At 42.0% G+C, this 14,294-nt stretch overlaps 1 long non-coding RNA gene across 2 annotated transcripts in view; it reads right to left on the bottom strand.

Annotated features, from left to right (window-relative positions):
• Positions 1–12,017, bottom strand: part of LOC103170327 — a 74,805-nt gene extending 62,788 nt beyond the window's left edge. Inside the window, exons 1-5 of one of the 2 annotated variants that reach the window (XR_486097.3) lie at positions 11,036–12,017; positions 9,008–9,137; positions 8,846–8,930; positions 7,371–7,496; positions 4,967–5,124 (exon numbers count right to left, since the gene is read on the bottom strand). This is a non-coding gene — a long non-coding RNA (uncharacterized LOC103170327). The remainder of the gene's footprint in view (positions 1–4,966; positions 5,125–7,370; positions 7,497–8,845; positions 8,931–9,007; positions 9,138–11,035) is intronic. The other variant, XR_005660735.1, reaches the window with a different exon arrangement.
• Between the last annotated feature and the right edge of the window lie 2,277 nt (positions 12,018–14,294).

The raw sequence follows: 14,294 nt of genomic DNA, 5'->3' as shown, positions 1-14,294 counted from the left end.
TGTTCCACTCCATGCCCCAGCACGAATATGACTTTCAGGGATGAGAATATGAGTGTTGCAGCACAAACCAATTATATTTCTTGATTGTTTACTGAGTGCAGAGTGTTGTATTAAGTGCTTGGGGGAGTACAATATACTGTTGCTATTATCAATTCCTCTGCGCAGGTGGTCTTCCTCAAGTCTCAGAACTGATGTTCATCTGACATTCCCACTAGGAGATTACATTTCTCATTAGTTTCCCCAAGAGTTAAAATGTCAGTGTGAAATTAGGAAATCATCTCAAACAACCATAGATATTGAATTTCTATCGGGTACCTAGGCACCCGCTCCTCGGGCACTGTGAGGGCCACGGTTCCCACAAATTTACACTGTGGAGAGCAATGTGATTAGTTTCACCTCCACATCTTTTGAGGCTAGCTCACCCCAACTCTAGGAGTTGGACAGGGGCTGGACTTGGGACCAAGATGGTGGCTCTAGTCCTTCTCATCTTCTGGTGGGGTGCGGGAGGAACCTATAAAGGTGATCTATGTCTTTGCTGCTCTCACTGAGGCGAGCTGCCCACATGTTCTTCCTCCATGCCCACAGTTGGCAGAAAGTGGCAACGGTACTGAAAATGGGCTGACTGAAATGGAGCCACCATGGGTGGGCGATGCAATGGGAAGGGAACATGGTTCTGGCCTGGCCTGGATGAGGTAAGCAGTGGAGAAATTTCTGCTTTGCTCCAGGGTAGGGCATGGATCACTCGTCTTGCCTCACACCATGAGCCTGCGAGGACTAGCCAGGTAGACTAGGAACCAGTGGATATCCCAGACCTCAGAGAAGGGCCAGCGGCTCCAGAGTTGGTCAGTCTCTTCCCTAGCAGTCATGTTGAAGTTCTGCACAGTCAAGCAGCGCTTAAGCTGTTCCATGGGTTACTAGCTCCAAGGGGGATATGGCCCCTCCCTGTAGGAATGTGGAGCAGCGGGGCGAGAGACAACTGCTTCTGAGCCAGGTGTGCCCTAGCAGGCTGAATAGCCATCCTCCATTCCTTCTCCAGATCACTTGAGCCCTGCCCTATTACCTGGCCAAAACCCAAAAACGATAGTGAGGGAAGAGCAGTGCTGGTGATCTTACCTTTTTTTCCTACCTCCTTCCTGTTTCCTTCTTCCTCTCTTTTTCCTTAGCCTCTATTTTTTGTCCTTCCCCACCCAGAGCCTGGCTCCCAATGCCTTGCCTCCTTGATGCTCTTCCCACAAGCTCGCCCCTTCACTCAAAATGAAAAGTGGACTTCCCTGACTGGGTGTAGAATCCTGTATTAGGTGCTGTGGAGGCTTAAAGAAAGCCCTCAGTGGGTTTAAATCTGGGCAAAATCCTCAACAGACACAAACTCCTAAACCAAATAATGTTCAGACATAATAAAAAAAAAAGACACAAAGGACTCAGGAACAGAAACACCAAAAACACATGAACATTCGGTGTTTAGGTCTCTGCGAGACGCTAATTCAATATTTTACACAAGCCAGGGAAGGGCTAAGAAACGACCTCAAAATTAATACAGGCTTAAGCCAGGTAGATCCAGCACCAAGGCCTCTTCAGTCAACAGAAAATCATTTCTGAGTGAAACTGGGCTGTGGCCTGAGCAGTAATTCCTAACCTGACCCAGTTGTGCTCTCTTGAGCAGCAAGCATATATGGTCTTGTTTCCAGTGACTGCCAAAGATCTTACAGGGAGATGACTGAGTCCCCAACTTTTGCCATGGGGCTAAAATAATACTTTAATGCAGGATCTGTTGTCCAACGCTAACCTGCCTGTCACAACAGGGGGCAGATTACACCCTATTTCCCAATACCAGGGCTGTCAGGTAATTACCAGAGTAACTGAGGAGTTAAGCCAGTTCTTTGTCTCCACGGCTTGGGCCTATGTGATCGTTTGGACAACCCTCTACTTAACTGTCTTCACATCATTGTTCAAGAACCATTCTCTATTTAAAAAATAATGACAATTCTTATGACTTCTTTCAATGACCGTAGGGCCCAAACCTGGCAGATTCTACAACCCACACAGGAGGAAGTTTCTGGAAGAGTCCTCTGTGAGTGACCCCAAATGAGTGATAAATCTACTGAATGTGGGGTTTTACCCTACCCGGGTCTTTCAGCAACTCAACTTGGACACCTCTAACTCCCTTTCACCAGAGTCTTTTCTTATTCTCTTTTGTTTCCATGAATTTGGAAGAGTTGAAAATTTTCCAGAGAACACAAGAGAATGTGATGAGGCAAAGGACTTAGGGAGGAAGCCTTGGGGGGAGTGGACCTGATATTTCATTCTCTTCGTAATGGGAGAGGAAGGGTTCTTGGGTAAGTAAAACCCACAGAAAGGGCCTATGAGTACGTAAAATCCATAGATCATCAGAAACCTTCCCTTCTCCTGCCAAACCTGTTCCTAGAACTATCTATGCTGAGCCAGATGAACTGGTTTGAATTTCATCTCTTCTTACTCAGATGTTCTAAGAGAAATGAAAGGGCAGGATGAGGCCAAGATGTTAGGGTGTAAGTTTCTTGATGGCAGGAGTTGAGTATTTTACTCCTACTGTACTCTCTCAGAGTTATGCAAAAAATAGGCACTCAATAAATGGTGTAGCAGTGAATCACTCACACTAGATAAATAAAACTATGTTTTTCTTGAGTAAGGAAAACAAAGAGCAGCAAGATTACAATTTCAAACTACACTGATCAAATCTTAAAGCTGTAGATGTGGTAGAATTTGCATTTACTGAGCATCCACTGGGTGCAATACACTGCATTAAGCAGATGGGACATACAAAACAGGCAAACGACATTCTCTGTCCACCAGAAGTTTACACTGTAATGGCCGATTCATATAGGAAAGCATTCATAAACAGTAATCAAATAAGTCAAATAACTTGAATTAATATATATACATAAGTGCTGAGGATGTATATAAGTAGAAACTGTGGTGGAAAAATGCCATCCAGATGGAAAAACGGGTCCCTATCTTGGGGCCCCGTAAAGACCAAGAAGGTCCAAAATGCAGATCATGATCAATGCTGGAATCTTCTCTCCATCCCAGGGAGACTGTTTCTTCAAGTCTAATTACTAGCAGGCCTGGTCCTTGGCTCACAGCTGCTGAAGGGGTTGTTTTATGCATATTACAGCAACTCACTTCCACCAGGAGGCTGATAATTATAGTATTTACCATCCACTGAATAGCAGGGGGAAAAAAAGAAATTGCCAGCTGGGAAATATTCCTAACCTTACTTCTTAAAGAATTAATTGCCCTTGCAAGTAAAGGCTGGTCAATAAAAGAGAAGAGTAATGGATACCTTGCACATTGAGCTAATGCCTGGCTGAGAGATTTTACCCAATTTGGGTTATCCCACCATGCCCAAAATTCCCTATTCACATACCTATCAGAGGAAATCAAAATGATGGTGAAGGCTCTGCTTATTTTGTTTTTTGCTCTTTCTGCAAGCTTTCTTTTCCAAGATTCCCTTCTCTATTAAAACCCTCCAAAATCTTAGGTGCATTTCCTGAAGATTGTCTGTGTTCTCTCCCACTGCCTTTCCCAAATAAAGCACTCACAAGGCTCCAGCAGCTCACGAATTGCTTTTCAGAGACTGTTTTCCAGCCCGCTTGATCATTGGGGACAGGAAAGCCTTCAATATGATATTTCAAAGCAACTTTGGGCTGTCCTTAAACTGACCATCCTTCCCAGCAGGGCTGGTGTTGTTGGATGTGAGGTTAGAATCATGACAACAGAGGACCTGCCTCTTTTCCTAAATTTGGAAGAGGTAAATCAGTGGCTTGATGGGGCAGAGGAGGGGCGTTTAAGGTTGTTCAAAAGGAACACAGCTAATAAGCCATTCATTAGACTGGAATCTGAATTTCCACTGTGCACCCAGAATGGTTTTATTATATGCAAGAAATTGACCACTGAACACTGGAACTCATTCTTGCTGATGCCAGAAGGTTTTTTGTGGCTTTTTCTGTTGAGCGTTTCCATGCAGCTCCAAAGCATGGGGGCCGCTCGGGAGGAAGCTGGTATGCAGCAAGAGCAGTCATTTCTGTTAAGACGCAGCTAAGCCACTAGATCGTTTTGGCACTGCAGTTGTTCAGAAAGAGATTCAAAGTTCCATGATTACTCCCTGGCCTCCACAGGCCCTCAGACAAGGAAAATTCAGGGGACAGAGAATGGGTTCGATGTGACTCAGTTTCCAGGGCATTCATGGCCCCAGTGTGAGAGCCTGTTCCCTTTACTTCCGCTGATGCTGAAGTTGGGCAAATGCTGGGTGACAGACCATGTGACACACTCATTCTGTGGCCACAAAGTAACCTAAACTCTTGATACTACTCCCAGGAAGGACGTTTAGGCCCAGCAGCTTAAGCCTTCCTCCCAGTAAAAGGCTTGGCTCCTCTGCTAAGGCTGTGTCTGCAAATTACAAAGTGGGGAGTTAGTAATTATCCCTGGAATTTTACCCAACTTTGATCATTCGATGAGAAGCGGTATCACCTACTGGAAAGAGCATAGGGAGTCGGAGGACCTGGGTTCTAACCCAGACTCTGCCACTTGCCTGCTGGGTGACATTGAAGTCACTCAACTTCTCTGTGCCTGAGTTTCTTTATCTGTAAAATGGGGATTCAATACCTGTTCTCCCTGCTACTTAGACTGTAAGCCCCATGTAGGACAGTCACTGCATCCAACCTGATTAACATATCTACCCCAGCACTTCAAACAGAATTTGATGCACAGGAAGCTCTTAAATATCATTATTTACTAATCAGGCCCAAAATATCATTGGCTTCATCAGCTTAAAACCAAGCGCCACAACGGGGGCAGGAATTCAATTCCATTCAAGATGAAATAAAGGCACACAAACCCAGAGAAATCACACAAAATTCAGAGGAACTTTCAAACAAATTCCTCCACCTCCCAGGTTTTACAATACGAATAAAAGATACTATCTATATACCTGCTACATACTTAATCCCAACTGTCATCCTGATTTCTGTCAAGTCACCAGCAGAACGGAATCCGCTCTCCCCCATCCTGGCTGGAGGGGAAAACGGTGCCTTCTGGGAAGCACAAGGAGATGAGATGTCATTCACGTACTCATGGAGATGCTGACCTCTAAGGAGAGCGAAAAGAATAATGAATGACACAGCCCACAACATAAACACCTGTGTCAGCTGTACCCTGACACTTATAAGAGCATTAAGACTCTAAAATCCTGAGGTGTTTATTTTCTGGTGCTTGGCACTGAGGTTGATGCTGTGGTGAAATGATTGACTTTTTTTTAAAAAAAAATAAGAGTAATCCGCAGTCATTCTTGACCTCAGCTATAATCCAACTACAGCAGCAGTGCTGCTACACTCCATGGTCAGAAAACCAAACCTATCCACAACCATACCTACCTTTTAAGTACCCCAGAAAAAAGGAAATGTCAGTCATGAACCACTATAAAGCAACTAGCGGTTGGGCTTGTCATACTAACTGGCACTGCCCACCAACACGGTCAAAGCAGAATGGGAGCATTTTAAATCTGCCCATTGACTGCTTGGCCTCACAAAGTCAGTGTATGCTCCATCTTTCTCCTATTACGACTACTGCCGACCTCCTGATCCTTCCCTCACCTCCTGCCCCCAGAATTCTGATCTTTCCCCCTCATTAGAGCCCTGAGAAGCAGCATAGCCTAGTGGCAAGAGCACAGGCTTGGGAGTCAGAGGAAATGGGTTCTAATCCTGCTTTCACCAACCTGTCTGCTGTGTGACCCTGGGCAAATCACTTAACTTCTCTGCACCTCAGTTACCTCATCTATAAAATGGGGATAAAGACCGTGAGCCCCACATGGGACAGGAACTTTGTCCAACCTGATTACGTTGTATCTATCTCAGCACTTAGAACAGTGCTCAGCACATAATAAGCACTTAACAAATGCCATAATTATTAATTATTCAAACTGGGATTGGAGCTTTGCAGTGGCTAGTAATGAGGTTTCACAGCAAAATGCAACCCACCTGACCTAAATGCCTCCCCTGGTCACAAGTCAAATTAGCTTCCAAAGTGAGGAGGAATGTGTGTGTCTCCCCTTCCCCCCACAAAGCCTCTGGCACAAGTACACTCTGTAAGAGGGCTCTTTGAATCAAATTGTTTTCGGCACTTCCAGCGGAACTCTGGGCACTCTCCGTTTATCCTGATGCTCCTGTCGTATTCATCATCATCCTTGTTTTTATATTTTTATTTTCTCTTTCCTTATGTGCCCAACTCCCCTTATTATTCATAAGACTGGGAGTCCCTTGGGGATCGGGGACTAGGCCTATATCTCGTCCCTGAACTTCTTACTCAACGTTTAGTGCAATGTTTTGCACATAAAATTAACCAATACTAATTCTATTATTACTTCTACTACATATCCTGTCCATAGTGGCTGGGAGCAATCCTTTTTGACCCCACACATAAAAGCCCCCAAAACTTTAAAGCTTTTAATTAGCAAATCAAATCGGAGACTAGCACGTTAGGATCCCTAGTGACTGTCTCTCCTGTTAAATTTCAAGCTCCTTGAAGACACTGTTTCGTGCCTCTATTACATTCTCCCAAATGCTTGGTACAGTGCCTATACCAGAAGGTGATCCATTACACTACGGATTAAATAATTCCTCACTGACGGTATTTATTAAGTGCTTACTATATGCAGAGCAGTGTAGGAAGGGGTTGAGAGAGTACTATACAACAGAGTTAGCAGATACTTTTGCTGCCCACCACAAGCTTCCAAAACTCTTCATTTCTTCTGACAACTTGAAATTACATCAAGACTCCAAAATCCTGTCTAGCCATTAAAAACAAGTTCATTTTCTACAAATACACTTTGTACGGACCTTGTTTTAGATAGTTCACTGATACTAGGCAGGTATTAGAGATACTTCTCAAATGGCTTATTTTTGAAGATAATCAGGCAAGATGGTATCCTAAGAGTTCCAAGTCCTTTGACATTTTCCCCGGGGATCAGTACCTGCTTAATCAGGACATATGTCTCATGTTACATGCTGCCCTGGTTAGAACTGGCTGGAAACTTAGAAAGATTAAGCATTGCGAATTAGCTCTGCGAAGGTATTGAAGTCATTAACCAATTCTGTTGAAGGATTAAGGTGAATGGAAACAACAAGAGGGATAAAACAAGGGACTAAAGGTCCGGCTGCCTATCAGGTTTGGATTTCCAAAGAGGCCTTAGCTCCACCTTGTCACAAGCACATCCAGTCTCCGTGAGCCCGTTTCTCTGGTGAAAGAAGTGGGTAACACAGTACCCTCAGGTGTTCAGAGAACCTGTGCTTTCATTGTGTTTTGGACAGGCACTGGGGAACGATCTTCCCACAGCCTACCTCTGCCTGGATTGAATGTGATGCCATGTTCCAAGACGCAGCTTTGCACATGCCCATGGCCTCAGTCAATTCATGAGTGCTAGCCTTGAGTTGTCTTTAACGTGAAGTTCTTCAGGAATGCAACACCTGTGTCACAGGAGAACCAACACCACCAATAAATATTTCTGGACCCTATTCTTTCAGAGTTAGCAAAAATGGCTGTTTCAAGTAGAATTCTGCTAGACAGAATCAAATATAATCTAGAAAAATAAAAGGGAGGGTGATTGCTAACCTTGTCTTATAAAAGATTCAAAGAATCACTGTGCTGGGACTATCTTCTGATCCTCTACCCTCTGGCAGGAAACTGACTAAACCTACCAGGACAGGCATTTCTACGTATTCACCATCTTTAACATTCATTCATTCATTCAATAGTATTTATTGAGCGCTTACTATGTGCAGAGCACTGTACTAAGCGCTTGGGATGAACAAGTCGGCAACAGATAGAGACAGTCCCTGCCGTTTGACGGGCTTACAGTCTGAGCTAGTGCAGTAGTAAGTTATTTACTATAAACTATCTGTAAATTCCAGGAGGCTGAGTCCTTAGCCAGCCCATGTAAAACTATGTTGGATGGATGGCCAGCAGAGATTTCCACAATGGGGAGAATATAAATGGCTTAGAGGAGCTGGAGTAAATGGCTCAATTTTCCACTGACTGAGCCCCAAGCTGCTCCATCAGCCCTGAAGGATTGTGGCCCTTAGGACACCTCTTAGGGCACGGTGGACAGTTTCCCAAAAAGAGCTCCATCTGGGTCGTGCTGCATCATCCACCACTCTGTATTGTTTTTTCTTTCATCCTGCTTGGATCCTAGAGAGATTATCTGGGAGATATTTTATTTTTTAGATCTGGGAGAGAATACTGCCGGCCTCCAGAGGCAGCGTGGCTCAGCGCAGCGTGGCTCCAGAGAAGCGGCGTGGCTCAGTGGAAAGAGCATTGGCTTGGGAGTCAGAGGTCATGAGTTCGAATCCCAGCTCTGCCACTTGTCAGCTGTGTGACTGTGGGCAAGTCACTTCACTTCTCAGTGTCTCAGTTACCTCATCTGTAAAATGGGGATTAACTGTGAGCCTCACGTGGGACAACCTGATGACCCTGTACCTACCCCAGTGCTTAGAACAGTGCTCGGCACATAGTAAGCGCTTAACAAATGCCAACATTATTATTATTATTATTCCTTGGAAGCAAAGGAAAGACTATGAATAAATCTTACATCCGCGGTTTGAATATTCACCAAAGTCAAACCTTCTGGCCATGGGTAAACCTGGAGAGATTTAAATTATTTATCTGAAGGTAAAAACTGTTCCATTCCTAGTCTCAGGAAATTACCATATCTAATTTATTAGAAATATAATAATTCAAAATTTCCCCTTATGAAAGGGTTTGATTTCGTAAATTTCTAATAAATTAACATTCCATGAATAGGGCTTCTCCAACCTACCTTGGAAGCCCAGATAGTCAAGAAACTCTTCCGTTCATCCCCTGTAATGTGCTTTCATATAGTCCATTTCTTCTTGTTTAGATCTCTGTGAATATAAATAAAATGTATCAGCATACTCCACAGAAAAGCTCTTAATCTACATGAAGGTGATTATTAACTTACCTGTGGACTTATTTTCTCACAGCTAAACAATCCAATTCCTTTAGTTTTCTCTTAAAGGTTCTAGTTCCATCATTTTGGCCGATTTTTCTGAGATCTTCAAGGGTGTCCTTGTCAAGGTGCAGTGGCCAAACTGGAAAACATCGTTTTAATGAGGTTCAGGCCACTGTAGAATGTAGTGAATGGAGACTTTTTTCTTGAGTGCTGGACTCCAGAGAATAATGGTACTTTAGGGAACTGTTTTCGAGTAATTTTGCCAAGAGAGATTGAGAAAAGCTCTAGCTTTGCTTTTATACCGGTTTTGGCAGGCATAAGGGGCAGTTTCAAATTCCCAATATAAAATGATGATAAGGATTGCCAAAAAAAAAAAAAAGGCTTGCCAAAGAAACTGAAGCAACTGTTCAAAGGAAAATAAGAGCAACCAAAGCATTGAAGCTGTAGGACTTAAAAGAAAAACACTTTTTTGCCACAAGCGAGTGGGGCATTAAGGGAGGATGGAGGAAACATTTCCTGAATGCAATAAGACAAGACCTTAGACAGTGGGAGGCTCTTCTTGAACAGCAGCTTGAGGGGACCGTGATATGAGAAGGCAAAAGCAAAATCAATATGGTCCTCAGACAACAAATATGACAGCACAACAAGGGACAATTTTGTGTATAAGTAGTGTGGTCAAGATCACTGGTCCTCTTTTCAGACAAGCGCGCATGCACACACAGGCACTTGAGTTTCACTGTCTTCAAGTACAAAGAACAACTACATATATTATCGAAACAATACAAACCACACCTAGAACAATTCAATCATGAATGAGACTACACTCATTTCTCCTAACTTATTAAAATATAGTTTGTTAAAATAACCTAAATTTTGTTGCACAATCCCCAGTGAGAATAAAAGCTTGAGTCTAAATCCAGAGGTAATTCAGTTCCAACCAATTTAATTGGTTGGTTCAGCTATTACTGAAGAATTTCTAAGTAGTTGAACAGCAATAGCTCTCTTTCTATCTCCAACTTTTAAAATTCTAGTGCTTCTCTGAGTCATCAAATCCCTCTGGCTAAATGCTATGTGTGGTACTGTATAGGCTAAACCTGTTTTATTTCAGCTAGAATTAGCTCTTTGGACATGGTGTAGTGATGCATATCTCTGCATACTTTCCCTAGAACACTAGGTCTTAAGGAAGCTGAGTTTCTCAGAGCTAGTTGTCAGAAGGTCACCGCCTTAGTTGTAGTAGAAGCTCAGCCCTGGGACAGTGGAGGTGTACAATGGGCCTTTCCTTTGCACAGTTCAAAGAACAACATATGGGTATTTTTAAACATTAGAATTTTAACCTTATAAAACCTCAATCAGCAGAAGTAAAATACAAGACCAAAGTGGTCAAATGGGGCGGGTAGATTGGATATAAGCTTGTTGTGGGCAGGGAATGAGTCTACCATCTCCCAAGTGTTTAGTACAGTGTTCTGCACATTCATTCATTCACTCATTCGTACTTATTGAATGCTTACTGTACGCAGAACACTGCACTAAGCACTTGGGAGATTACAATGCAACAATAAACACAAACGTTCCCGGCCTACCAGTTTACAGTTTGGGCAGAAGGAGAGCAGAGGGGAGACACAAACTAATATAAATAAATTACGGATATGTACATAAGTGCTGTGGGGCTGGGAGGGGAGAAGAACAAAGGAAGCAAGTCAGGGCAATGCAGAAGAGTGGGAGAATAGGAATGGGGGGCTTCGTTAGGGAAGGCCTCTAGGAGATGTGCCTTCAATAAGGCTATGAAAGAGAGTAATTACCTGCCTGGCTTGAGGAGGGATGGCATTCCAGACCAGATGCAGGATGTGGGTGAGGGGTCAGCAGCGAGAGAGACGAGATCAAGGCACAGTGAGAAGGTTAGCATTGAGGAGCAAAGTGTGCGGACTGGATTGTAGTATGAGAGTAGGGAGCTGAGGTAGGAGGGGGGGGTCAAGGAGACCAAGTGCTTTGAAGCCAATGGTGAGGAGTTTTTGCACATAGTAAGCACTCAATAAATACCATTGATGATGACGATTGGATGAGTGAGCTGTGGCCAAATCAAAGAAGGAAATGGCTTCTAAAGTCGCTGTGAAGGTTCTTGCTGCAAACATCCTAAAAATCAATGTTTCTGAGACATCAGTTGCAGAGCAAAATCACACCCTGAAGACTACTCGGTACATACATCTCTTTCTCATTTGTTCCTTCACAAATCCAAATTAAAGCCACAACAGTTCAGGCACGCTGCATTCCTCTCTGACCAAAAATTTTTGGTCTTTAGATTTACCCAGCAGGTTCTCAGTTTCCCACATCTTTGTTTTCAGTGAAGTTCAATCTTAGTTTCCCACATCTTTGTTTTCAGTGAAGTTCAATCTTTTGGGCAGGAAATGGGTCTGCTAACCTCCCATGATCTTGTGACCAGCTCATCTTATTTTGCTTATATATACCTTGTACCACATCATGGGCCCCTGTGTACTTCACAATTTTTTCATCTAGGATGTGTAATCAGGGCTTAGTCTGCGTCAAACTATCACCTTGCAGTATTTCAGCCACCTTCTCTTCTTCACATGCTGTTGATTAACAATCTGATCCACCTATCACTGATACCAAAACATGGAGGCAAACACTTCTCCCATCTTAATGGACAACTCACTGTCCAATAGTGATGTTCTGATTCTACTGAAACCAATCCAGGCTGCTTTCCTCTTCCTGCTGCATCCATGGACAACAATGCCAAATGGGTTTATTGCTTGGTCAAGATAGAGCTGTCCTCCATATTTTCAATTTCGTCACCGTTTAGATGAATGGGACATTTTGGGGGTAAGAGACCATGGACATCACATGGTCTCTGGGAGATTAGGCAATAGCAAACATTTACACTATTGTTGCAATGACTTTGCATTTTTGTTCCCATGTCTGCTGTATTGTTGGCAGATGTGACACTGTTGTAATCGATGAGGACAATACAGACATTTTTCCGCTTCATTTATGCTGTCCCAGATGATAGATATAGCAATCTGCTTATGATACTTATATATGACATTTTTACCCAAGTTTTTGTAAAAGAGCATTTAGTTTAACAAGCTTAACAATCTTCTCAATCTATAACTGCACTGCTGAAATGTTGGGAAAATAGCCAGCAAGGAAAATTTCCATTCTTAATAAAGAGGCTCTGGTCCACAGACTTTTCTAATCTTTCTAACAATAACCAATCCTTCACTAATCATCTCTTAAATTTGCAAATCTTGAAAAAATTACACTTCTTCTTATAGTGAAATAATTTAAATCAAACCTGTCTTTGCTAATATAAGAACGTCACATGAATACCATTTTACCTCAACATTATTATATAGCTGTATTATTCCCAATTCAGTACCTGTACAACTTTGCTTTCATATTATCATGGATCAATCAAAACTTCCAATACAGAAGCTAACAATAAATATGGCTCAAGAGATAAGCCATCACCATAAATTACCTCTATTTTTTCACTAATGGAGAGTATAATACAGTGAATAGGCTATTTTTAATACTTTAATTTTCAATCAAAATTCTACATTTTTTTCTTCTCTTAAAATTGAGAATAGCCATATATTTTGTTCAGTCACTTTAAGTGAATAAATGAATCTTGTTTCTTAATTTATCTCATTAATGAAAGTATATAGTCAATCTGATAAAAGAACGAGATTGTTTGGAAAATACTTTGGATCCCAGCAAGCTGGGAAAAATGATTCTACAAAAACAATATCTGAAATAAAAGAAGCAATTCAACTGACAGTAGAGTTCTTAAGGGGATACTACAACAATACCAAAAGAGGAAATAGATAAACTGGTTAGGTCCAGCTAAGCCCGCTAGGAAAGTCTTGGTGCTCACTGTTGACCAAAGCTTGAAGACGTTAGAATTGTAGTGACATTAAAAAGATATGTGGAAGATTACAAGGGTGAGGATACATTCAAATACAAGACTATGAAGAGTTGTCGTCCGTGGACATCTTTAAACAAAGAATAGACTCCTATCTGTTCTAGATGGTATCCATTCACTTGTAAAGAAGAGGAGGGATGGAGTGGCGATCTCTCAAAACCCTTTCCAGCTGTGGGCCTTAATATTTGAGAATAATGGCTAGGCAAATAAATGTATATCAGAATTGTAAAGTAGAACTTGAGATCAGCAACCCCCAAAAAAGATGCCCCTTACCACATCAGGAGACAGAAATCAACCTGCGGATCAAATTAAAATATTATGATTCCCAAAAGGGAAGAAAAGTTGTTTGCTCTTAAATTCAGGTGGCGTCAGTCAGGTTAAAAAACATATCACTAACACGCATATGTTAACAGCCTTGTTTTAGATGAAGTCTTCTGAGATTATGCTTGTCATATTGTTTACAACAAAAGTAAAAATACAGCACTTTGATATCCATTCGTTTTCCTCCATTTTACATTTTTCATTCAATGTTTACCCATTAGCACTTTGCTGGTGTTGCACAATATGCCTGTCGGGATTCTTTAGCTGCCAGCTTGTAGCACTGAACTATAAACCATATCCCTCTGCCAACAATGACTTCAGTTGCCTAACCCAACTTGACAAGACGGAAAGTCTTTCCCTTATCCTCCCTGGGGGGTGGGCGTGTGCTGAAATTAATTCTAAACACTGCACCTCTGCTAGGGATATTCTGTTGCACTAATTTAACTCCATTTCTCTCTATCACCACCCCAACATGTGTTTCTCTCTTAGACAACAGGAAATGTACATGACCAGAGAAGGGAGAAAATTTGCCAGTCATCTCTACAACATGCACAAGCTGCATTTTTCTTTTTGCTGGACTTTTACATTAAGAATGCATTGCTGCATTACAACCTCATTCAACTTGATTATCAGAGAGAAGTACAAGACTTAATTTATAACAGCAATGAGCACTATACTTGCAAAATGAAGGACCTTTGTAAATGTTGAAATGCTTGCAGCATATCGTCTATTGGTAAGTGAAAATTTCTTGTTTAAAGTAAGCAATAACCAGGTATCTGAGTCACATTTTTTGTCAAATGGGGTCCTTCCTTTCCTGAAAATGAATATAGAAAAGAAGAATTTGCACTTTATATTGGCCATCCGTTACATTTTTAAAATGACAATTCTCTAAAATACCTGTCATAAAAAAAGCATTCTTCTAACAACATTTTTAGTCTTTTGAAGTTTACAGCAACAGTCATCAACTCCATCTAGTGGAAACAATCTTTTCCACAGAGTGAAGTCAGAAGGAAAGTGGGTGGATAACTACTTACTTTA

Source organism: Ornithorhynchus anatinus, chromosome 13 (genome assembly GCF_004115215.2).
Source record: "Ornithorhynchus anatinus isolate Pmale09 chromosome 13, mOrnAna1.pri.v4, whole genome shotgun sequence".
Taxonomy (NCBI): domain Eukaryota; kingdom Metazoa; phylum Chordata; class Mammalia; order Monotremata; family Ornithorhynchidae; genus Ornithorhynchus; species Ornithorhynchus anatinus.
The sequence above is the reverse complement of the archived record's forward strand: the minus strand, read 5'-3'. Positions and strand labels throughout refer to the sequence as shown.